Source organism: Tamandua tetradactyla, chromosome 3 (assembly GCF_023851605.1).
Source record: "Tamandua tetradactyla isolate mTamTet1 chromosome 3, mTamTet1.pri, whole genome shotgun sequence".
Lineage (NCBI taxonomy): Eukaryota > Metazoa > Chordata > Mammalia > Pilosa > Myrmecophagidae > Tamandua > Tamandua tetradactyla.
Window position 1 is genome coordinate 112,744,013 of NC_135329.1, and position 24,152 is coordinate 112,768,164.

The following is a 24,152-nucleotide window of genomic DNA, read 5'->3' on the forward strand; positions in this document are numbered from 1 at the left end:
TTTGACTGGAAATCTCATAAATGTTACTTTCATTTTTATCTGGTATTGAGATAAAGAAATAATATTCTAGAAAAAAGAAAAACTTATCATAGTTATATTGGAGTATGTGTAATGAGAAGACCGTCTAAACTCAAAATAGATAATATAATAATGTTTGACTAGTTTTCTGAATCCTTCCAACCACTGTCTAAATGGTATAATCTTTACAAGTGTTGGAGCTGCATTAGAAATAGAGACTGGAGCACCTCTCCTTTCTCAGATTCTATTCATGTAAATCATCAGAATTTAAGATAGTTTTCTGTAATTAATTCAATCATGGCTAAAAATCCTTCAAGATTTCAAATTTAAAATTAAATAGAGGGCAATGCAATGGTGGCTCAGTGGCAGAACTCTTGCCTGCCATGCCGGAGACCCGGATTCAATTCCCAGTGCCTGCCCATGCAAAAAAAAAAAAGAAATAGAACATTTTATTTAAACAGACATGTTTTCATACAGGCACCTTTCTGGAATGTATTGTCAGTACATTAGATTTCCCGCCATGTCCCAACTCTCTGAGAAGATTATAAAACATGCATAATATTATAAGAATACCACGCATATTTTAAAAGGACTCTTTCATGTTTAGCAAGCCCCACTGATAACATATTACTTAGCATAATTTATGTCCACATAGACAGTATATGAGATGTTCCATGCTTTCACATGATGACTCACCACCCCGGCCATTTCCTATTCTCCATTTATTTACATTGTAGTACAGGATCTGATGGATTATATGAAACCGAAGGGCAGGCTGATGGGTGGGTGAGAACGAAACATATGCAAATTCTAGAGACTGCAAAAGTTAGGAGTTAAAAATCTGATCTTCTAGCAAGTGTCTCTTGCCCTTGCGAATTCTCTCACCATTTTTTTCATTGCATGGATGAGAAGCAAGAGGAGAGAAGGGGTTGTAGTGTGCTTATACTTATCTCATTTTGTGGAATCCCCAAACCCTGTAGACACTGCTTAAATAATTGTTGAATCATTTAAATAATGACAGCATAAATAATTGCTCTCAGGAGAGAGACCATCTAAAACAGATTAGGTTCATATTGCAGTTGGATCACTTGTCCTATCTGTAAACTGAAGCATGTTCCGTGACTTCTCAGTGTTCTTTCTTAAATGGAAATAAAATCAGCATCTACCTTACAGGTAATTACTGTGAAAATAAGACAGCATGATTCATATAAAGCACTGAGCACAGCCACTTAAGCATTACATGTGACCAATGCATGTGGGCTATGTGGAGAAAAAGATCCAAAATTTGGGAATAAGGCAAAAAAGTCAGTGCCATATCCTTGTAGTGTCATGTGGGCATTCTTTAAACAGGTTTATCCAAGAATATTAGGGGGAATGTAATTCATTGACTCATTGTGAATTTGCATATTAACTTGTAGACTTTTGCCCGGTAGAGATACTTTCTCTCAGGTGGGAAAGATAAACTCAAAGTTATAGTTTGTGACCGTGTAAGACATTAACTAGTTTTGCATTTATTACTGAGGTCATTTCAGCAGGCCTTGCACAGACTGACTTTATAAATGCTTATTCCTCAGATCCTCTCTTGAACAGGCTTTACCATCTCACTGGTTGCCTCATTAATTAGGGAGTTGAATATGATATTTTATGTGTATTCATTTTATATTTGAATGACTCATGCATTTAGCTTTTTTGAAAATTTTATGCTGTTATCGGTTGCTGCATTATGACTATCTAGCTTTGGAGAGTGATAGGACTCATTTGAGACTTGACTCACAAGACTTCATTACAGGGAACACTAGTTCTTGGTTTTTGTTTTCTCCACACAGTTAAAGCTTCTTTTTGTGTGATGTGAGACTGACTCATTCCAGTGATGCCAACTTCTTCCCTAACCACCCCTTCTGTACCAGGTCTTATGTGCTATATATATTTCATTTGCATTAGGGAAGTGGAACTCCTTAGATAGGAATGGGTGCAGCAGATTCCTACAAGCTAAGGACAAACTGTTTCAGATAATCTGTTCATTGTCCCTGATAGGAAAAGAATTGCATTACTAAAACTTAACTTTTTGTCCCCTATTCCTCCACACATCTGCAAGTCGATCACCATTTGCAGGAAGAGTCATAGAGTGAAAAAAAAAGAAGAGAAGATATAAAAAGCTAAAGACCACACTGTCTGAAAAAGCCTAATTGCGTAGATATTAAACTGATGTTCAATAAATAAAAATATTTTAAAGATGGGGGACATAGGAAGTTTCTTTGTAAATCAAATTTACAATATAGAGGTAAAAAAGCAACCTGACTCTCAAAAGTTCTAGTGAGTCCTGATTCTACTGCCAATTAACAATCGTATTTCTGTCATTTATAGGTTTCCAAGATGAACTTGGAAACGGTATCATAAACTTCCTCTCACTCATCTTTTTATGTTCTCTTAGGTCTGCAGAAATACACAAGATAACTTTTTTGCTATTAAAGTGTTCGATATTGTAGCTGATTTAAATGGAGAACATCAGAGTGGAATGTAACTGCTCTCGAAGTTGGGAACTTTGGGGCGAAGTCTTTGTTGCTTAAAAAAGGGTGACATCTAGTGGCCAAATATGTTATTTGAAATAATTAATATCCGAATATCATTTCTTTTCCTGGTCAAGTCATTCGCCTTTTAACAAGTACTTTTAAAGTATATGTATATGTTTAAATATTTTTCCTTTTAAATCAGCTGAATATATATTAATAGGCAATAATACATAATCAAAAGCTTTAATAAAGAGGTGGAACAGGATGAGGTTGGGTGCAGTGGTAGAATGCTTACATGGTCATCAGGTCTGGGCTGAGAAAGGCCATGGGAGCTGCTGCCCCACCTGACCTAGAGAATGAGTCCCAGAAGATGTAACACTGTGTTCTAATACTCAGTGTATAGTTTTGAAATGGTCTCTGATACAATGCTTCCATTAGCTACTGGTAGATTATATCTGTTCCAAGAATTTCACTTCCTATATATTTTTTTTAATCTAAATAGACATTTTGGCCATTGCTCAAAACTGATGACCTAGGACACTTTCCAAGAGCCCTTTGTCTATAAAGAGAATGAGGAAATTGGGAACTGGAGTCAACAGCTCCATTAAGCAACATAACTCAGACTGTTATTCTCAACTACAGTTTGACCTTTGGCGAGTTCATCATCACATTTTCCCATTCCAGTGTTAAATTCTAAACCTTGTCTGTAGTTGAGAGTGATAGTAAATTAGGACCGGTTGTGATTAAATGTCTTCTTGTGCTTTTGTTTTTGTTTTTCTATTGGAACAGACATCTAATCCGTCTCCAAAGTTAATAATTATTGCTATGAAATGTGAACGGAAATACACTTAATTTTGAGAATTTGACCATCAAAAATGTATTACTGTAAACAAGTGTTTAAATAGCCTTGGCTTTTTCTTTTTAACTTTATAAATGTTGACCTTTCTGCCGCACTTGAGAACCATACTTAACCTTTTGACTTTAAGGTATTAAAAGATATCCAAAACCCATACATTGCTTCTTCTGTAAAAAAGCCCATTGACTGCAGTTCAAGATCCTTTTGTTCGCAGGCTTCCAGAATGAAAGCAGTAGTGCATCAAATGAACTAGTAAGATTTCTACTATAACTTACTTTTATACCCTGTCCTGTGAAATCATACACATTGTAAAATTGCTATTCCTCACTTTGCACTCTAACCCAGCACATGTCCAAATGCTCCCCATGTATCAGATCACTTAAACTGCTTATTTCCCTTGGAGTATTTTTTTAGCTTTTCTGAGTGGCCAAGAGCAGGACCTAGTGATAATGTGGATGAAAAAGTTAGAATTTTAAATCATGCCAACACATTTCCATAATAAGAGGTATTTGATTCAAGACTTTAGATAGAGATGACTTTTTTTATTTTATTTTATTAAGGGCTTGAGTCATCTCCATTATTTTAACAAGTAATTTGCAGGTTTGAAAGAACCTGCAGATAAGGCCTGCTGATTTCAATGTCTGGTTAAGGCAAATTTTGCAATTCAGAAATGTGGATTATCATTAGTATTATTTGGCAACTGAAAAAAAAGATGCATCAAACAATTTTCAGGAAAGTCCAAGAAAAGATAAATATAAGCCCCAAGAAATGTCCGCAAAAAGGTTTTAAACTTTTTGTTGGTGAAATCTTGCAAGAGATTCAGGATTTTATGATATAAGTGGTGCTGACAAACTGCTAAATCACAGAATCATGAACAGTGAGAATGTGTCAGAGTTAGAGCAATTAACTTTTGAAGTAGAGGAAAAATTGACAAGGTATTTAAAAAAAAAAGCAACCAATTTGAATATCAATGAATAAGGAGAAATGATGTATGGCTCAAAACATTTTTTAAGTGATAATCTTTATGGTCATACTGAGAAAGTTAAATATAATATTGGAAGAGCGTATGTATCGCTATCAAAATATTTTTGTAAAAAATTAGATTAAATAACTTGTGTTGATTTTAAGAGTGTATTCTATGAAATAACATAAAGTAATTTTACTTTGCTTTCTCAAATTTTAATTAATTTTCTTGTATAATTTTCAACTTTATATTTCAATATAGTAACTCATTCAAACCATACTTTTCTCCACTATATGCTATTGTAGTACGAAAACCGGGAACAAGACACAGGCCTCCTGGAACATTCCACAAAATTAGAACAGGCTGAGACTAAGGGTCTGTAGCTTCTTAGTTTCGGGAAGCAGGTTTTATTTTCTATGGCCATAGGGCTCAGCTGAGTAGCCTCTGAAAGTCTGAGCCCCAAACAAAAGACAACCTTAGCTCTTATAGACTGTATTACATGCTAGAGATAAGGTAAGCTTAATATGGCGACTGGCAATGTTAAAGGACAGACAATTGGTCAGTTTAAGGAGCAAAGCAGGTTACAGAAGCAGATGAGCTGTTAGGGGAGGGTCCCCATCCCAGGTGTCTTATCTCACTTGCCTGCAGTTTTACCCAGTCCTGAAGGTCAGGAGAAGGGGTTTGGGGATTTTCCACAGAGAAGACAGCTGAACCAGGTGGACAGATGCCTACCTGCTACACTATAAGATTACAACTATTCAATTAAAATATATTTATTTTAAGTGGTCTTTTCCCATATATCCCTCATTTCTTTAGCCAATGGAACTCCAATATAGCCATATATCTTTCTAATCTCAGGATTTAAATTTGGTGGAACTTGAATTTTACCCAAACAAGCATTCTTTCCCAAGGTGCTCTTATTTTCTCATGTAAAGAGAGTGATCCTGAATCTATTAAGGCGACATGGAGAAATGCAGCTAACACATATATATTTTTGCACACACACAAAAAAACCCTTCACAATTGCAAATAAATATGGGATTTTCCCCATGGTTTTAAAATTTTGCAGTCTATTTGGGGAGATATCATCCAAATAGTCAAATAAGTAATTTAAATGTCAGACAACACAAGGCTAGAAAATGTGTACCAAGATAGCCTCTGATTAGCTGTTGCATGAATTTCAGATGAATTAGACTTGAACCCAGAGCTGCTTGGGGAAAGCTGGAGTGAGGAGATGGGAAAGCTTACAGAAAAAAATCCTCTGTGAAATGGAATGCTGTGTTAACTAAGTGAATCAATTTATTTTCTGTTACTTTGAAAGCTGATAGTATTGCTATCAGAGAGATTTCATTTGATGAGTTTCATAAGTTTTAAGAGGTATAAAGAAGAATTACTTAAATGACATTTCTTAAAGAGATATGTCAAGTGTTACCTTTGTATACTCTTCACTATAATTTTTATGGAATCTGAGTTAATATTTTAAAGATTATCCTTGTTATCATAGAATTACTCTTGTTCCTATTCTACAATATTTTAGGAATTATAAGCAATGGTAAAAATAGATTGTTTCCAGCTCTCACTTAGTTCCAAAACTACTTCCCATTTGGGTGGTTATACTTATTGAAAGTCATGGTCTTCAGAGTGTCACTATAAGAGAACCAAAAAACACTAAAGCTTTTTAAGAAAACCTATCTATAGGCTCACAACCTAAATCTCTCTTCACTTGGAAAGCATTTTAGATCAATGACTTCAAAAGGGTCCCTCATTTCCTAGGCTTCACAATTTTACTATGCAAAATCCACCAGATAATTTCCTTGCCTGGTGAATTAAAGCCTTCATCACAAAAATAACTTTAATGCATTGAGGTATGATCAAGGGTAAAAACAAATGCAGTAAATAATCTGCTGTTGTTTTTTTTTTTTTTTTTCATCTCGGAAGTCGAGATGAAGTAATACCGGCTCTTAAAAGAAAGTCATAATAATAATTATCAGTATAAAAAAGATACAAAAGCCATTGTTGCCCATAAATCGCTACTGTTAGATAATGATGGCATTATCATTAATTTGGAAGAACCGAAGTCCTTTAAAAGTTCAAAATTTATTTTCTATTCTAAAAATTGCAGCCCAGTGTCTAAAAAGATATAAGGGGGTCAATAAACCTTCAGACAAAAAAAAAGAAAAGTTAAAACCTGTCAAAAAGCTTTAGCTCTTGCTTTAATTACTTCATGTTCGATCCTAAAATGACCTTTAAAATCTACAGGGTCTTCTATTTGAACTCTGAGCAGCTATTGCTATTTTTTTTTAATTCTTGCTTAGAAAATAAATGTATCAATCTGGTTCTTTATGATGTCAAAATGGTCCTGGTGGGAGATTATTGAAATGAGGCACAGAAGCAGGGAGCAGCATGGGGCATTGCCTTATCACACACAGCCTCCAGGAGACCTGGTGGTTCCAAGACCAAGGAAGAGCTGACTTCCTTTCCTACAAGAGTACTTGGAATACATCTCTCAGAACAAAGATCTAAATGGGTGGTCCATCTTCTCTTTGTTCACTTGGTTTTTACCCTTCAGAGGAGGTGATTTGATTGGGTGGAAATTAACCATTTGAGTTAGGATCTGTCTCCCTCACGCCCAACTCATATGTAGAGAGCTTGGCTTGGTTCCTATGTTAAACTATTTCCTAGCAGCTTTGGTTGGGGTAACAGATTTCGTATGAGCCATGACAGCCTAGGCAGGAAATTACCATGAGGCTCTCTTTCTTGCTTTTTTTTTTCCTTAACAGAGCTGTGATCCTTATGAGACTGCATCTTAGGATGTCCAGTGTAATCACTTGAAGAATTGTTTATAAATCAAAATGCTCTCAATTGTAAATTCTCTGAGTACAGAGACATTGGCCTGTTAATCGTCATTTTCTTTAAAAATCTATCATGCGTAGTAAAATATTAATTTTTGTTGTTGCATTTATGGTTCTTGCTTTACTATTAACCTAACAGACAAACCAACTTATAGCATATGGAAACGTTTCTACTTTGCAAATTATTCTGAAAGGGGTATGATTTGCAAAATACTGTCAAATTAAATATGCGTTTCCATATGCTTCAATGAAGACCAAATATGTATCCATGAAAACTGGCTGCAGACAACTTAAAAAATCCTCCATGAGTATTTTAATGAACAAAATGATGACTTCCTAAACTCCTAGGTCCAGGTACCTTCTCTCTGTTCTTACGTTTTTGACAATATTATCTCAGGGGATGAAAAAAACCAATATTTCAAAATTAAATATGCTTCAGGAAAACCTGTGGAAATATTTATCAAAGCCTTTATTTGTTAATAATGCTTTCAAAGAAAACATCCGCTGAACTCTGGTGAGAAAACATATGCAGGAATATCAGGAAGCAATTGTCATTAATTAAAATTCATGCTTTCAGGAGGTGGGGATTTTATGACCGTGGTTCTCACACTAGATATAACACACTAGACACACTTGAACAAGCCCTCTGTAAAGGAAGATTTTGAAGATATAATTGAATATATAACAAAATTCAATGAAGCATCTATCTTTAGGTACTTACAGATGGATGGACAAATAGGAGGAGAAAAAAGAAGTAAAACTTTTTGGATACCTCTTTGAACTACATTCTAAAGCAGGATTAAATCAGGAGTCTTAGACCAGAACAGAACAATTATGAATACGTGGATTTCCTTGCTAAGAAAGAATTAGGAGTATTCTTCCTGTTTAACATCACAGGCCTACCAAACCTTCTAACAGCCGTGCTCAGGCGCTGGTTCTTAGCTTCATGAGCTAAAGCAACCTTTTGTTCGAAAGGATTTTTCTTTGTCTTTAGTACGTTTGAATCTATTTCCATCATTTAGCCATGACTTTGCTTTTCCCATCAATATGTTGGTTGCCAACTGCCCGAACTTATACTTTCCTTGCTTTCTCATTTTTAATTGATTTTTGTTTTATTTTATTTTTTTGGTCCCTTTTACAGCTTATGTTCGCTCATTTTTATGATTCTTTTTTTTCTTTGTCTATTTTATTTATTTATTTATTTTGACATGGGCAGGCTCCAGGAATTGAACCTGGGTCTCCGGCATGGCAGGTGAGAAATTCTGCCACTGAGCTACCATTGCATTGCCCGCTGATTCTTACTCTTAGAGACTAACTCCATCTTTCCTATGTGTACCTGAACTGCTGTCATTTCTGAACTCCAATATCTACTCAAACTGTAGCAAGTATGTCTCTGTTTCCCAAGCTTTTCTTCTCACCCCATTTGGCAGTTTACCAACTTCACTGCCGTGCTGTGAAGGCACAGCCTAAGAATTTGGCTGGAGACTTAAATATTCCCGCCATCTTACCCAAATCTTCTAAACTGAATAGTCCTTCTAGCTGGCAGAGTTTTAGGATGCTCAAACCCTGCTTGTTTGCACTTGTTCATTCAGATTGGATTGATTGGCTAGAAAAGACTGTCAATAGAGCTAGAAGAAACATTTTGAATGGTGGTAGATGAATAGAGCTTGGAGTAACCAAAAGGGAAGAGCAGAAATGTCTATAATTTGCTCAGGAAAAGAAGCTGTTTTTCACTGACATTTACCTAAGAAGTTTGACTTATAAATTTTGAAGCCATAGCTTCATAATACTCTTGTGCGGCATTTGTCGTTCATTAAAGAAATATCTATTAAGGATCTACCGTATTCCAGACAATTTTTAGGATGTTTGAAACACTTTGAGAAACAAAGCAAAGATTCCTCTCCTTTTAGAGCTTATAATTTGGTGAAGGTAAACAGACTAGACAAATTAAAGAGCAAACTATATCATGTGTTAGAAATTGGTAAGTCCCATGAAAAATTGAAAAAGTAGGACAAGAGAAGAGGGTATAAGAACAACTTAGCAGGATCCTTGGCAGCTTTCAATATTAAAAAGGTGTTCAAAGAGGCTCACATAGAGAAAATGAGATCTGGGTGAAGACTTGAGGAGGTAGACCATGGGACAAGTAGTTAACCTGGTTCCAGGCAGAGGGAGTATCTAATCAAAGGCTCTGAGGCAAGAGTGTATCTAGGGTATTTGAGGAAAGCAAGGAGGCCAGTGTGGCTGAGTAGACTGAACAAACAAGATTAGTCAGGGATGAAGTTAGGGAGCTCTAAGGGTCCAGTTAAGTCGGCCCTTGCCCATTTTAGGTGACATAGTTTTAAAATGATCAATCTGTCCGTTTTGGTGATACTAAGCTATAAGAGGATACGAGTGGATGTCAGAAGACCTGCTGGAGAATCATTACAGTAAACAAGCAAGAGGTGATAATGATTCAAAGCAGAGGGATAGCAGAGGAGGTGGTGAGAAGCATTAGGGTTCTGAACGATAGGAAGCAGTACTGTAAAACAGGGGAAGAAGAGACGTGCTTCTGACCCAAAGACTGATGGGGACTGGTGGTGTCCCGGGTAGGAGGCTTTTGTGCATGTACTAGTCAGGAGCCAAAGCAGTGAGGCTCTTGAGTTCTGGGTAGGAATTTTGGTTTTATCTTAAAGACAAAGGGAAGCCACTGACTGTCCATGTGGAACAAGATTGCCTCGTCTGATCTCTTCACCACTTCACATCTTGGTTTGTTCCTGGCGGGACTTATCCTCAGGCATGGGGGGACTTTAAGGTTCCCTTCTAGCTTTTAAACACTGTGATTCTCAGATGATAGAAATGAAGCATCAGAACAAGTTGACTGCTGGTGGTGGTAACTCAGAAACTACAACTGACCTGAGGGAGAACTGCGTGTCCTCGTTGGCTGTACCAATGACTTTGTGGCTCTTTTCATATTCACTAGTTACGTGGTGGCAGTTGACTGTGATAAAGCACAGTAAATTCAGACAAATTTGTAACAAACTTTACTATAAATTTTTCATCCTTTTTTTTCCTTCTTTTCTGGTTCAAGAGAGTTTAACTCTGGGCCCATTTCTTAAAGTTCAGCTGGCGATATTTTTATTAAGAAAGTTAGGGACATACACAAATAATTTGAATGAAAAAATTTCTGATGAGTTTCCTAATAAAATCATTTTCATGTTACTTTTGATTCCATGAAATATGATTATTTTATGAAGAAAATAAGTAGTACATGTTTATGTGGGTTTAGGTTTTAAAGGGCCTTAGGACGCAAGATGACAGAATTGGAGCATCTCAATCGCTGTTACAGATCACGTCTATGTTAAGAATAACCAGTCGTGCTGCACCCCAACATTTTTTTCCTATGCTTTAACAATTTGTCTGATTAAGCATTTTTTACAAGCCATAAAAGCAGTAGAATAATTGTAATTACTTCTGAGCTGTGGTAAGAGAGAGAGCGAGAAGAAAGAGAGAATAAAAAAGAAGAGCAAAGAAAAAGAAACTTACTCTCAGTCATCTCCCAGTGGTGTTTGCATTCTTAGACACAGTCTTAAATTATTAAATGTATGATCATGCATTGTTAAACAAAGTGCATTGTGAAAGCAGTCTTTTATGCAAGCGCACTGTCTTTAAAATAGTTTTGATCTGATTTCACTATATGGCATATTTTTGCTCAGAAGATAAACTGCCTATTTAACATAGACTAAGAAATTGGGACAGTTGTTTTGTTCACTTTGGAGGAGGATTGGAGTGAGGGGACGTAAGTGGTTTGAAGAATAAGTTGTTAATTTGGTACATGAAATATTTAGAAATTCATTCTGAAGATTCTGCCATTAAAGGCCTTATGAAAGAGACCAAGGACAGTTTGCATATTTCATTTCATAAGTACAAGCATCCAAAAGCCTAGTCAGTGGATCCCTGGTGTTTTCTCTCACTAAATCTGAATATCATGCCTCAAAGATACCTTTATATAAGTGATGCTTTCCATTTGATGTCATTTATTTGCAAATCTTTTTAGGAAATTTATCATGTTCAAAGAACTCAAAGCAAATTAAAGTCTTCATTTTTTATTATTTATTGGATCTCTTCCAACACCTTACTTTTCTTACATTTCTGTTAACATCTCTATTCTAGATAAATTAATTCCCTGCTTGATTTTTAATTTTGATGACAAGAAATTCAAATTTATAGCCTGAGAACAATGAGATTGCATCTTAATTGTTATTGTTCTTTTTCAGTGTGTAGGAATGATTTATGAGCTTGTTGTAATAACAGCTACTTATAACCCAATTTAATGGTTTTTAATTTTTACATCATTAGCTTTAGAATATTTGGTTTTCAGAAGTCATGCCAAGATTTCATTTAGATTGCATTTCTTTTGTGTTTTGATTGTATCTTTCCTAAATTCTACAAATTCAGTGATGGACTCTTAAAATGAATCTTAACTTTCCCTAAATTTTGTATGAATTATTTTCAGTTTGATTATATATATTTTTTGTAATAATAATGTCTTTATTTCCTTTGTAAAAAACTTTAAACAGCCGCATTTCCATTTGTAAAGACTTAGAGGTATAATATTTGACATATGCTCATACAAATTTGCTAGATTTGATAACTAGGTCCACCTGTTCTGAAGAAAGGTGACTGATACAGAAATTCTAGAAGAACAGAAAAGGTCAAAAGAACAGTTTTCGAAAATAGAAGAAAAAACCATATCCAAGGAAAGTATGCATACTGAAAAGAATGTGGCAGGTTTGCCTTTCTATTTTGCTATCTAGCCAACCATTCTACCAGCTCCGAAACCGAAATAGGGTATTTATGTAAGCTTGGGGATATTGCTTGTATAGCATTGTTGATTTATTTAAAAACCTCTGCCCCAGGTGATTTTGTATATGCTTGCGAAGATCCGTGGCCTTAATGGTATATTGCACTTTTGGGGTTTCAACAATTAATAATTGTATTATCTTAGACTATTTATTGAACATCTGGGAGCTTCAACTATCTGAGTTGTTTTGAAGATTAAATGATAGATCAGAATAGTATCTGGCTCATAATGAAAGCTCAGTTAGCACTTATTTTTGTTGGTCTCAAAATTATTAAAATAACTGAGAATCAAACCAGGAAAACCACAAAGCTCTAAGACAGACTTATTGGCTATTTTTACCAGGCTTTAGCTAAATCTGAGGAGTCATGAATGACCTAAGTTCAGTTTTCTGGTTTCTTTCAGTTGGTAGATAGTATGGGGGTAGGGGTAGAGACATTTATCTAAAATGTTGCTTTATTTTGTTAAATTGAATTCGTTTTTCTTATTTCAAGTAATAATGCTTTTCAAAGCTTTGATCTAAACACTACATTAGTATGGGCTCTTATATTAAAATTTTGTTATCCTTGATGTTGTTCTTCATGAAAACATCCAGAACAATCTGAAAAGTATTAAACTTATCTTAGAACAGAACCCAATACTTCCTTACTTCACAAAGGATTAGGTGTTGAAATAAATATTTCAGTAATATAAAAATGTCATTTTCTTGTTATATCTCATTTAAAAGATTCCAATTCATTTTATCAAGTAAAAATGCAGGCCAATTAATTTAGAAAGTTGCATTTTTCCCCAGAAAAATAGCAGTTATAATTTCATTAAGACTGAAGATAGATTACAGCAATGATGAAAAGAAAAGGTAATTATTTGTAATTTACATCGGAACACCGATGCAAAGGAAGAGAACCATGAAAAATAGCAACATTCTGAAACAACTACCCATGGCCCCAGAACTTCTTAGCACTTACAATGTGCAATTCTATTTTTTTGAATGGCTATGTAGCAGAATACTAGGCAGTACAGTTGGTATTTATGCTTGATTAAGTTTTGATGAATATTTTCTTTAAGAAATTGCTTTGCTTACATAATTTAATGACATCATTAGGTGTTAGTCTTCAGTTCCATGTTATATAGAAAATCATATTATCTTCCCACTCTGGAGTACTCTGACCACATTTTCTACTAATTGTTAGGGAATGAGGCATAAGGAGCCTCTATAAAAAAAATGTTAAAGGGTTGTCATTTTCTTTTGTTTCACTTACACCACTCTCCTTCCTTTAATAACTTCAATATTCATGTGGGTGAAACTGAGACATTTCCTCTTTTCTTTATTAGATAAGTTTGGGTTTATAGAAAAATCAGGCATAAAATGCAGGGTTCCCATATATCATCCTATTATCAATATCTTACATTGGTGTAGTATATTCGTTACAAATGAAAGCACATTTTAATAATTGTGTTATTAATCATTGCCCATGGTTTAACTTAGGTCCACTGCTTATGTTGTGCAATTCTATGGATTTTTTACTTTAATTTTTATTCGAGTAACATATGTACAACCAAAAATTCTCCCTTTTAACCACATTGAAATATGTAATTCAATGCTGTTAATTACATTCACAGTGTTGTGCTTCCATCACTGTAATCCATTATCAAAATATTTCCATCATCCCAAATGGAAACTCTGTACATTTTAGGCCTCAACTACCTATTTGCTACTTTCACCCCATCCCCTAGTAACCTATATTTTAGATTCTTACTCTATGCTTATTCTAATTATTTCATATCAGTGAGATCATACAGTATTTATCCTTTTGTGTCTGGCTTATTTCACTCAATATGATGTCTTCCAGGTTCATCCATGTTGTTGCATGAATCTGTACACGTTCCTTTTCACAGCTAAACAATGTTGCATTTGCATTTATATCACATTTTATTTATCCATTCGTCGGTTGATGGAAAATTGGGCTGCTCCCATCTTTTTGCAGTTGTGAATAATGCTACTATAGGTATTGGTGTGCAAATTCCTGTTTGAGTGCTTGCTTTCGATTTTATTGGGACATACCTAGAAGTGGGATTGCCAGGTAATTCTATACTTAACTTTCTGAGGACCCACCAAACTGTTTTCTAAAGCAGCTGCACCACTTTACATTCCTACTAACAGTGAATGAGTGTTCCTGTTTCTCCACATCCCCTCCAACACTTGCAATATTCCTTTTTTTTTACAAATAGTAGCCATTCTAGTAGGTATGAAATGCTATCTCATTATGATTTTAATAGCATTTCCCTAATGGCTAATGATGTTGAGCATCTTTCCATGTGCTTTTAAGCCCTTTGCATATCCTCTTTGGAGAAATGTCTATTTAAGTCCTTTGCCCATTATTGAATTAGGTTGTCTTTTTGTTGTTGAGTTGAAGAATTTCTTGATATATCACAGATATTAAATGCTTATTAGATACGTTATTTCCAGATAATTTCTCCCATTGGGTAGGTTGTCATTTTACTTTCATTATAAACTCCTTTGATGCTCAAAAGTTTGTCATTTTGATGAGTTCCTATTTATCTGTTTTTCTTTTGTTATTTGGCCTTTGGGTGTAGAGTAGTAATGTACCACTTTTTTTTTTTTACATGGGCAGGCACCAGGAATCGAACCCGGGTCCTCAGGTACGGCAGGCAAGCGTTCTTGCCTGCTGAGCCACCATGGCTCGCCTGTAATGTACCACTTTTCATTCCCAGTTTAAGTTATTTGTGTCCTCTCTCTTTTTCTTCATCAGTCAAGTAAAGGGTCATCAATTTTATTGATCTTTTCAAGCCTCAACTTTGGTTTTGTTGATTCTATTGTTTATTTCTCTATTTCATTTACCTACACTAAAATCTTTATTTTCTTCCTTCTGTTCACTTTGAGTTTAGTTTGTTCTTATTTTGCTAGATCCTCTATTTTTGAGATTGGATCTCTGATTTTAAACATTTCTGCTTTTTTATTGCAAGCATTTAGAGTTATAAATTTTCCATCCAGCACTGCTCCTGCTGCATCCCGTAAGTTTTGGAATGTTGTGGCTTCATTTTCATTCACCTCAAGTTATCTCCTAGTTTCCTTTTGTTTCTTCTTTGGCCCATTGAGTGTTTAGAAGTACACTGCTTAAGTTCCACATATATGTGCATTTTCCATTTCCCCCTCTGTTATTGATTTTTTGCTTCATTTCATTGTGATCAGAGAATATACACAGGATGATTTCAATATTTTTGATGATTTCAATATTTTTAAATTTATTTAGACTTGTTTTGTAACCTAAGATATGGTTTATTCTGAATGATCCATATGTAACCAAAAACAATGTGAGTTTTGTGTTCCATGAAGTGTTGTATTTATGTCTGTCAAGTCTAGTTGAATTAGAGTATTATTCAAATCATATATTTCTTTGTTGAACTTCTAACTAAGTGTTCTAGTCATTATTGAAAGTGGTATATTAAAGTCACTTATATTAATGCAGAACCATCTATTTCTACTTTCAAATCTCAGTATTCGTTTCATATATCTTGAGTCTCTACTGTTAAATGCATGTATATTTATAATTGTTACATCGTCTTGTTGAAATGACCCCTCTATCAATATATAATGACCATTTTTGTCTCTCATGACAGTTTTTGACTTTAAGTCTACTTTATCTGATATTAGCATGGCTACCCCAGATCTCTTTTACAATTTGCATGGTATATTTTTTTCTATCCTTTCTCTTTTAACCTGTTTATGTCTTTAGCTTTAAGGTGAGTCTCTTATAAAGAGCATATAGTTGGGTCATGCTTTTTTATCCATTCTGCCAATCTCTCCCTTTGGTTTGATAGTTTAATTAATTTACATTTAAAGTCACTACTTATAATGTAGACTTTCGTCTGCCATTTTGATATCATTCTTTGTTGTTTTAAACCTTTTTAATGCAATTTTATTGAGATGTGTTATATATTCACGTGCCATATAATCATCCAAAGATGCAATCAGTGGGTCACAGTATCATCAGATAGCTGTGCATTCATTATCAAATCAATTTTGGGGTAACACAGGTGTTTCAGTGGTAGAATGCTTGCCTTCCATGCAGGATATTGGGTTCAAGTCCCAGACCATGCACCCACCCCCTCAAAAAAATCGAGTTTTGGACATTTTCATTATTCCAAAAAAAAAAAAAAAAAAGAACAAAGATAAAAAGCAGCACCCAAAACATCCCATTAACTCCCTCCCCCCATTATTTATTTATTTATTGTCTTTTTTTTTCTTACTCATCTGTCCATACACTGGATAAAAGGAATGTCGGTCATAAGGTTTTCATAGTTACACGATCACACCTTAAAACTCTAAAAGTTATTTAATCATCTTTAAGAATCAAGGCTATTGGATTACAGTTCAATAGTTTCAGGTATTCCCCTCTAGCTATTTCAGAACCCCAAAATCTGAATGTATTATACCTCTTTTGTCCCTCAATTATTTCATTAATGCCTACTTTCAGAGTTATTTGATTTTTTTTTTTTTTGTATTGTACCATATTGAGTCCCTTCTCATTTCTTTCTGGATATATTTTTCAATATATTCTTCATGGTTACCATGGAGTTATAATTTAACATCTTAAATATATAAAAATCATATTTGGTTTGATACCAATCTAATTTCAATAGCCCACACATATACTATTTTTATTCCTTTCTGTCCCTCTACCTTGTTTTTGTACTTGTTACAGCTTATATCTTTGTATGTTGTATGTCCCAAACCACAGATTTATCATTTTTTAAAGAATTTAAAAATTTTTTTATTATGAAAAATTTTAGACTTGCAAAATTTGTGAAATTACTACAGGGCTCATGTATACCTTTTTGTTCCACTGATAGTACTGACCTTTATAATCATAGTGTAATATTATGTTTTATGTATTTGCATTTTAGCTCCTGTAGGGAGAAAGAAGTGGAGTTACATACCAATAAATTCAGTACAATAGTACTAGCATTTATAATTCCCAAATGTCACTTGAACCACTTTCCTTTCAAACTGAAGAACTCCCTTGAGCATTGCTTGTAGAGGAAGTCTAGTGGTGCAAAACTCCCTTGACTTTTGCTTATCTTGGGGATGTCTTAATCTCTCCCTCATTTTTTTAAGAATGTCTTGCAGGATATAAAATTCTTGGTTTGCAGTTGTTTTCTTTCAGTACATTAAATATTTTAATCCACTGCCTTCTTATCTCCATTGTTACCCATGAGAAATTGAAAGTTAATATAATTGGGATCCTTTGTATGTAACACTTTTCTCTTGCAGCTTTCAGAACTCTTTGCTTATACTTCACACTTGACAGTTTGATTAGTATGTGACTGTCCAGATTTTTCTAGTTTATCCTATTTAGGGTTTTCTGGGCCTCTTGTATATATACAGTCACATCTTTTGCTAAGTTTGACAAGCATCTGTTATTTCTTTGATTACTCCTTTTCCCCTTTCTCTTTCTTCTTCTTCTGGGACTCCTGTAATGCATATATTTATATACTTCATGGTGCCTCAGCAGCCACTTAGGCCATGTTTGCTTCTCCTAATTCTTTTTTCTTTCCACTCTTCAACCTGACTCATTTCAATTGTCTTGTCTTTAATTTTACTAAATTTTTTTTTCTCCCAGCCCCTGTCTGCTGTTGAAACCGTTCCACACATTTTTCATTTCAGTTACTGTCATCTTGAACTCCAGTAGTTCCATTTGGTTGCTGAGATGCCTGTTTATTGAGTTTGCAGCCAACTTGTGATATGACGGAGATTATCTTGAGTGCCAGGAACTAACAAAACCAAGCAAATCTGAGCAGAAAATATCTCTCACCATCTTTGTGAAATTGGCCTTTGCTGGCCCTTACTCTTCCTCCGAGTTGAGCCCACCTATCGGGATGATCAGCCCAAGGCGGATGTGAAGGCCTGTGTCCTCTCCATCTTTTCTAGGTCTGTGACTTTTCCTGGACTTGTCCTCGCGAGGGGTTTTGGGGTTACCCTGTTTAGGAGGTACCCTGTCTGCCTCTCCTGGGTGTTCCACTGTGGGACTTAAACCAAGTAAGCCCTTGCCTCAGGCCATCAGCTTCATTTTTTCTCTTTTTTCCCCTTTTTAATATTGAATTCTTAAAAGTGAGCAAGTTCCATTTATAATACCCATTTGTAAATGAAGCCATAAAAAAAAAAAAACACTCAAAGAATCAGTAGATATGCTTTTAATCAAATTATTGAGATAAAGTCATATTTGACAGAAGAAAGTACTGGGATATTTATGTAATTACCATGCTGCCTGTGTACTTTTTATTTATAAAATTCAGAGGGAAATTACTTCAATATCTAAAACTTGAGTTTTCTCTGTTCAATGGGAAACTAATCCTCAAGACTAAGGTGGAAGTGAAGAAAGATTAATTTTTAAATGAAGATTTTTTAACCAATTTAAAAAGAAAAGTTTAGAAACAATCTGCCATTTTAAAACATTAGGATGCTTTGAGCTCTTTCCTATGATTATGACGAACTAAGCATAATTGTATTGCAGAATTGTTACGTAGAAAAACAACGCTCTAGTTTTCTTGTTAAAATTCAAAGGCTTGATTGTGAAAGAGATATATAGTAAAGCAGATTTAACCTGGAAATTCCAAATTGGAAAAATACTAATATTTGTTTGCACTACAAATGCTATATAAGCACTTACACTATTAGTATTATACATACATAAGTAACATGTATTTATTATATAAATTATATAAGTTAATTATATAATTACACTGTCATGCAAAGAAGCTAAATAAGAGTGATTTTAACAAACCAGGCGAAAATACCATATAAACCTGTATATGGTATAAAGCCAAAAGCATTCAGTTAAGACAATTACTTTATTTTGAACAAGGAAGTGGTGTAAGCCACAAAGAGTGTAGCCATAAAAGGAGAGGCTCTTCCCGATTCCACTGTCTGATCCAAGTATAAATTTGGGGAGAAAAAAGTATCTGATTATCTATTATTATGCCTTCTTATAAAGAAGGCACGGCACTGACTGATATCTGGCATAAAATCTCAGAATCACCTCTAGATAGAATATGCTAAATAGTTACATTTTGAGCGATTAACTTTGATTTGGGTTAAAGTTGAATGCATGGACAAATACAGGGCTAGAGAGCCACTATTTTTTTTTATTTAGCTAGAGAAAATGAATGCAAAAATAAATGCTATTGCCACTTTCATTAAAAAATATTCTGACCAGGCTGCAGGAAGGAACAAAACCATGAGGCATGTGACCAGGTGAAGGAACCCCCAAAATAGCATGTTGAATGAATGTCAGAAACAAAAAGACAAGTTCATCATGCCTTACTCATACGGACCAGCCACAACACACAGACTTAGAGAAGTGAAGTTTAGAGAAGGGGCCATCAGGCTGGGGCCCACTGCAAAGGTTCCCAGATTGTAAGCTCCCATAGCAGTCACATCCACTCCAGAGCTACAACAGCTATCTCTAAACACCAAGACACTGAGCTGTATATGCACAGCCTGGTCACTCCCTGGAGCCTCAAGCATCCAGGTGACACCCAAAACCCAGAGCTCTGAAGTTATGAAAGTCAGCACCATCCCACTCTGCAACTGTCAAAAAAGGTGAAAACATGACCAGACCTCGACTAGAGACACAAATGAAGCCAACCTAGGCAGGACCAAGGCAAATCAGAATACAAGGCAAAGGATGACACAGTTTATACTTTAAAACTTCAGTTTCTGTTTAAGCCAAAAGAAAATATCTCCACTTGGTGCAGCATCTATATTCTTGGCAGCACATCATCCAGTCCAACCTGTATGGTCAATCTGCTTGAACACCACAACCCCATGGAATCGCGAATAGGGGAAGTGAGACCCTGCCGGTCTAGAAAGGGCATTGTGATGTCCCGACATACTTCAGAACAACCTGGGCAGTGAACACAAAGCACCTGCAAAGTCCCCTGGGGAACTGAAGAAAAAAGAGGAAACATTAAATCTCCCCATCAGCGGAACTGCCAACACCCTCACAAGCAGTGGGGACAACAAACTCAGCAGTCTGAACCCTCAATCCTGGGGCTCACCCCTATGAAACCCACACCCGTGAAGGAGAAATCAAACCCACCTAGAGTCATGCCTAGGAGTCATCCCCTGAGAACCTACGCTGTTGCCCACACAACTCAACAGATGAACCTGCTGCCCTCACCCCACCAAGTGGGCCACAAACCCCAGGGGTGCAAACCAACCTGGCAACTTGGGACAGAATTCCCAGGATCAGTCAGGACCTGGCATCACGGGACCAAGAAAACCTCTTGACCAACAGGGGGATGAGAGAACCGAGACAAAACTAAGCATCAGTGGCTGAGAAATTTCAAACAGAGTCAAGAGGTTATCCTGTAGATTATTCTTATGCACCGCATAGATATCCCTCTTTAGCCTATGGTGGATTGGAGCAGCCAGAGGGAAGCACCCAAAACTGCCAGACTGCACTCCAACAGCCCAATTCCCGAAGACTATTACACAGCCATAAAACTTTTACAGTGTGATTGTGTAAACTCCATGGCCGACATCCCCTCCACCCAGGGCATGGACAGATGAGCAAAAAAAACAAGGACCAAAAATACATAAGTAATAGGGGGGATAAGGTGTAAAACAATTGGGTAGATTGCAATCCTAGTGGTCAATGAGAAGGAGGGGCAAGGGCATGGAATGCACAAGCTTCCTCCATTTTCTTTATACTTCTTTTTCTGGAGTGATGCAAATGTTCCAAAACTGATTATGGTGATGAATGCAACAACTAGGTGATGATATTTTGAACCATTGACAATATACCTCGATTGGATTGCATGATGTGCAAAGACATCCCAGCAGCAAAAATAATAATAATAATAATCATATATATATAAATGTATATATATATATATATATATCTTGACCAAATAATCTTCCATAAAAAACACAACCCTAACCTCAAGTTTACAATATAAAGGCAAAAAAAAAGGTTGATTTTTCTGCTAAATTATCATGCTTAGAACAGTTACAAGTACTGTATTAGTTTCCAGGGAGCATCACTATGCTGTCTGGGTAAAAAATTTCATGTACTGTCCTCTAGCATCAAAATGGTCATTTGGCCTACTTTTAATTTCTGCTCTTCTACTCAGCTTCCACAGACTAAGCATCTCAGCTTACCCTTGCTTTCTGGTCTTTTATGGTATTCATTCTGACCCCCTTGTTTCAACCTCTTTCTGATGATGTCATCTGCCCTTACTTAGCAGAACATGGGCTCCACATTCATCTCCACGGCTTAACTAGGTAAGTCATTTTGGATGAATCACTCAGCCTTTTTAAGTCTTACTTTTCTGACATGTAAAACGGTGGAAATCATATCTACCTCAAAGCGGTGTTGCAAAAATTAAGAGAGATGGCATGAGACTATCATACCCATTTCCCAGCAAACCTGTCTTCATTTCTAACTTTCCACCGTGGCAGTTAGCAATGGAAAAGGTTTGCTCAACCAAGCCCTTTGAACTTAATTTCTTTTTTGAGATGAGAGCCAATCATCTGATTAGTTGGACCACTCCCACCTTTTGTGAGGGTAGAGGAAGGCTTCTGATAACAAGCAACTGGAATCTTCCAAGGTGCTTATTCAGGTCTAGGTGGCTTCCTTGTGTCCTTTGGATTAATTCATTGGATGTTGGAACAGAGAGGGGTGGTGGGTTCTGGGTAGAAATACTAGCGAGCCAGGAAGTACTTGGGGATAGGAATATTAATATTTTAATATTTTGTAAGAATATCAATATTTTACCAACCAGCATGGCTGTGCAGGTGTGTTCCTACCAATTATCAGTGCTCCTTCTACCTCATCTAAACTGTTTTCCTCATAAAGTAATAGAGGAACAAACCTCAAACTTTCTTTCTCTTTGCTCTTAAGGCTTTCTGTTAACAAACTGTAATTTGTTTCTGTTAGCAAGCTGTAACTTGTTTGGTGAATAATTGTAAAAGAACCATGCCATTCTCAAATAATGAGGTTGATAGTTTGGAAGTTCTTCCTTTTTAAGACATTACATTTCTTTCAGAAACAAAGGACTTTTATATCTTCAGTAAATAAAGCATTAAAAATGATGCTGTCACCTCAGTTATGGAATCAGTTCCAATTTTTCTTCTAAGGGAAGTACACATTTTTTCCTCCTCTTGTTCTGTAGTCTCTTGTTTCTTTCATAATTTGGTTGGGAGCATGACATCAGGACTTTCAAGCACAAGTTATTATTTTCTCCTGTGATACCATGTTCTCACATTAGGTCTTTGATGTTTCTATCGGATATGTCTGGCAATCATCATAACTCATACTCTTAAATCTTTAATATCATTCCACAAACAGAAATGACAAATACTCAGTCATTTAGTGAATACACAAATAGGAAATCAAAGTTTGCTATCTAAGAAAAAAGGATTGAAATAGTGTTGCCAATTTTTGTTTTGATCTCATTAAAAAGAAATAGGAAAAATAGGTTGCTATTTTTTTCTTCACTTCTCTCTCTCACAGAGAGAATGTGAAGAGGTAAATTTTGGATTTTCCCACAGAAAGCCTTATGAGCATAAAAGATCATATTTTTTATATACATAACTATGAAGAAATAATTCTTGTTAGCAAATTGTAGTATTTTCTTCTTTTTCAAAAGATAACAGTGTAAAATAAAGCCAATGTCTCTGTTTTTGATGATAGTGAATGTATCTAATTCATTTAGGCTAGATCCCCTAGTTTAAAAAATCTATTTTTATTGACACATCTTTGCACATATTCAAAGTGATTGTACACTGATGGTGTACAATCAGTGGCTCACAATGTCATCACATACTTATGTACTCAGCACCATGATCATTTGTATCACTCCAGAAAAAGACTAAAAAAAAAAACCTCACACTTCCCATACCCCTTACCCCTCCCTCTCAATGACCACTATTATTTCCACCTACCCCATTTATTTTATCCCTTATCCCCCTTATTATTTATTTTTTATTCATTTTTTTTACTCATCTGCCCAAACCCTGGATAAAAGGAATATCAGACACAAGTTTTTCACAATCACACAGGTCCATTGTAAATATTGTATCTTTATACAATCATCTTCAAGAATCAGGACTACTGGATTACAGCATAACAGTTTCAGGTACTTCCCTTCAGCCACCGCAAAACACCATAAACTGAAAAGGGATATCCATACAATACATAAGAATACCCTCCAGGGTAATGTCTAGACTCTGTTTGGAATCTTTCAACCATTGAAACTTTGTCTCATTTCTCTCTTCCCTCTTTTGGTGGAGAAGGTTTTCTCAATCCCTTGATGCCAGGTACAGGCTCATCCCAGGATTTCTGTCCCACATTGCCAGGGAGGTTTGCACCCCTGGGAGTCATGCCCCAAGTAGAGAGAAGGGCAGTGAGTTCACCTGTCGAATTGGCTTACAGAGAGAGGCCACTAGCTCCTCTATTTTAAATCTTTTTGTGTAAACATAATTTTTAAACTCTAGGAGCGTATTCGCCCCAATGGACGGGATCATACTGAGTTTCCCTGTGTATCCAGTGTGGTGGGCATGTAAATGTTCGCTGAAAGAATGGTTTTTAATAATATCATTAATTACTGTGTTTTTTTAAAATAAATTTTCAATATACCTGTAAGTAAATAAATACACATCACTGTAAACCTCAGCACCTCAACTGTTTAACTACTTCATAAGATATTTTCGTTTTTCCACTCAGTTCAACTCATTGATACAGTTTTAATTATGTGTTCAGATTACATTTAAGACATGGTCTGATTATAATTCTGATATTTAATACAAAATATTTCAGAACTTCGAATAATAATCCTTTAAAATTATATCATATATTCCATTTTCTTCAGACATTTGATGTTTAAATAAAGTTATACATGTAAAGATCAAGACATTAATCCAGGTGAGCAAGTAATGCAATTATCTTTTATTTTTATCTATCTGAAGTTAATTCCTAACCTGAGTCCACATTTCTTTAATGTAAGAAACTCAGTCTTATAACTTCTAAGTAAGCTTAGTGACTTTTGTGATTTTTCTTGGTAAATTCGGACTTGAAGCTCTGTCAGTTCA

The 24,152-nt window shown here is 35.5% G+C and overlaps 1 protein-coding gene across 2 annotated transcripts in view; it reads left to right on the forward strand.

Moving 5' to 3' along the window:
• Window positions 1–24,152, forward strand: part of KYNU (kynureninase) — a 154,857-nt gene that overhangs the window by 102,353 nt on the left and 28,352 nt on the right. The gene's annotated exons all lie outside the window — the stretch shown is intronic.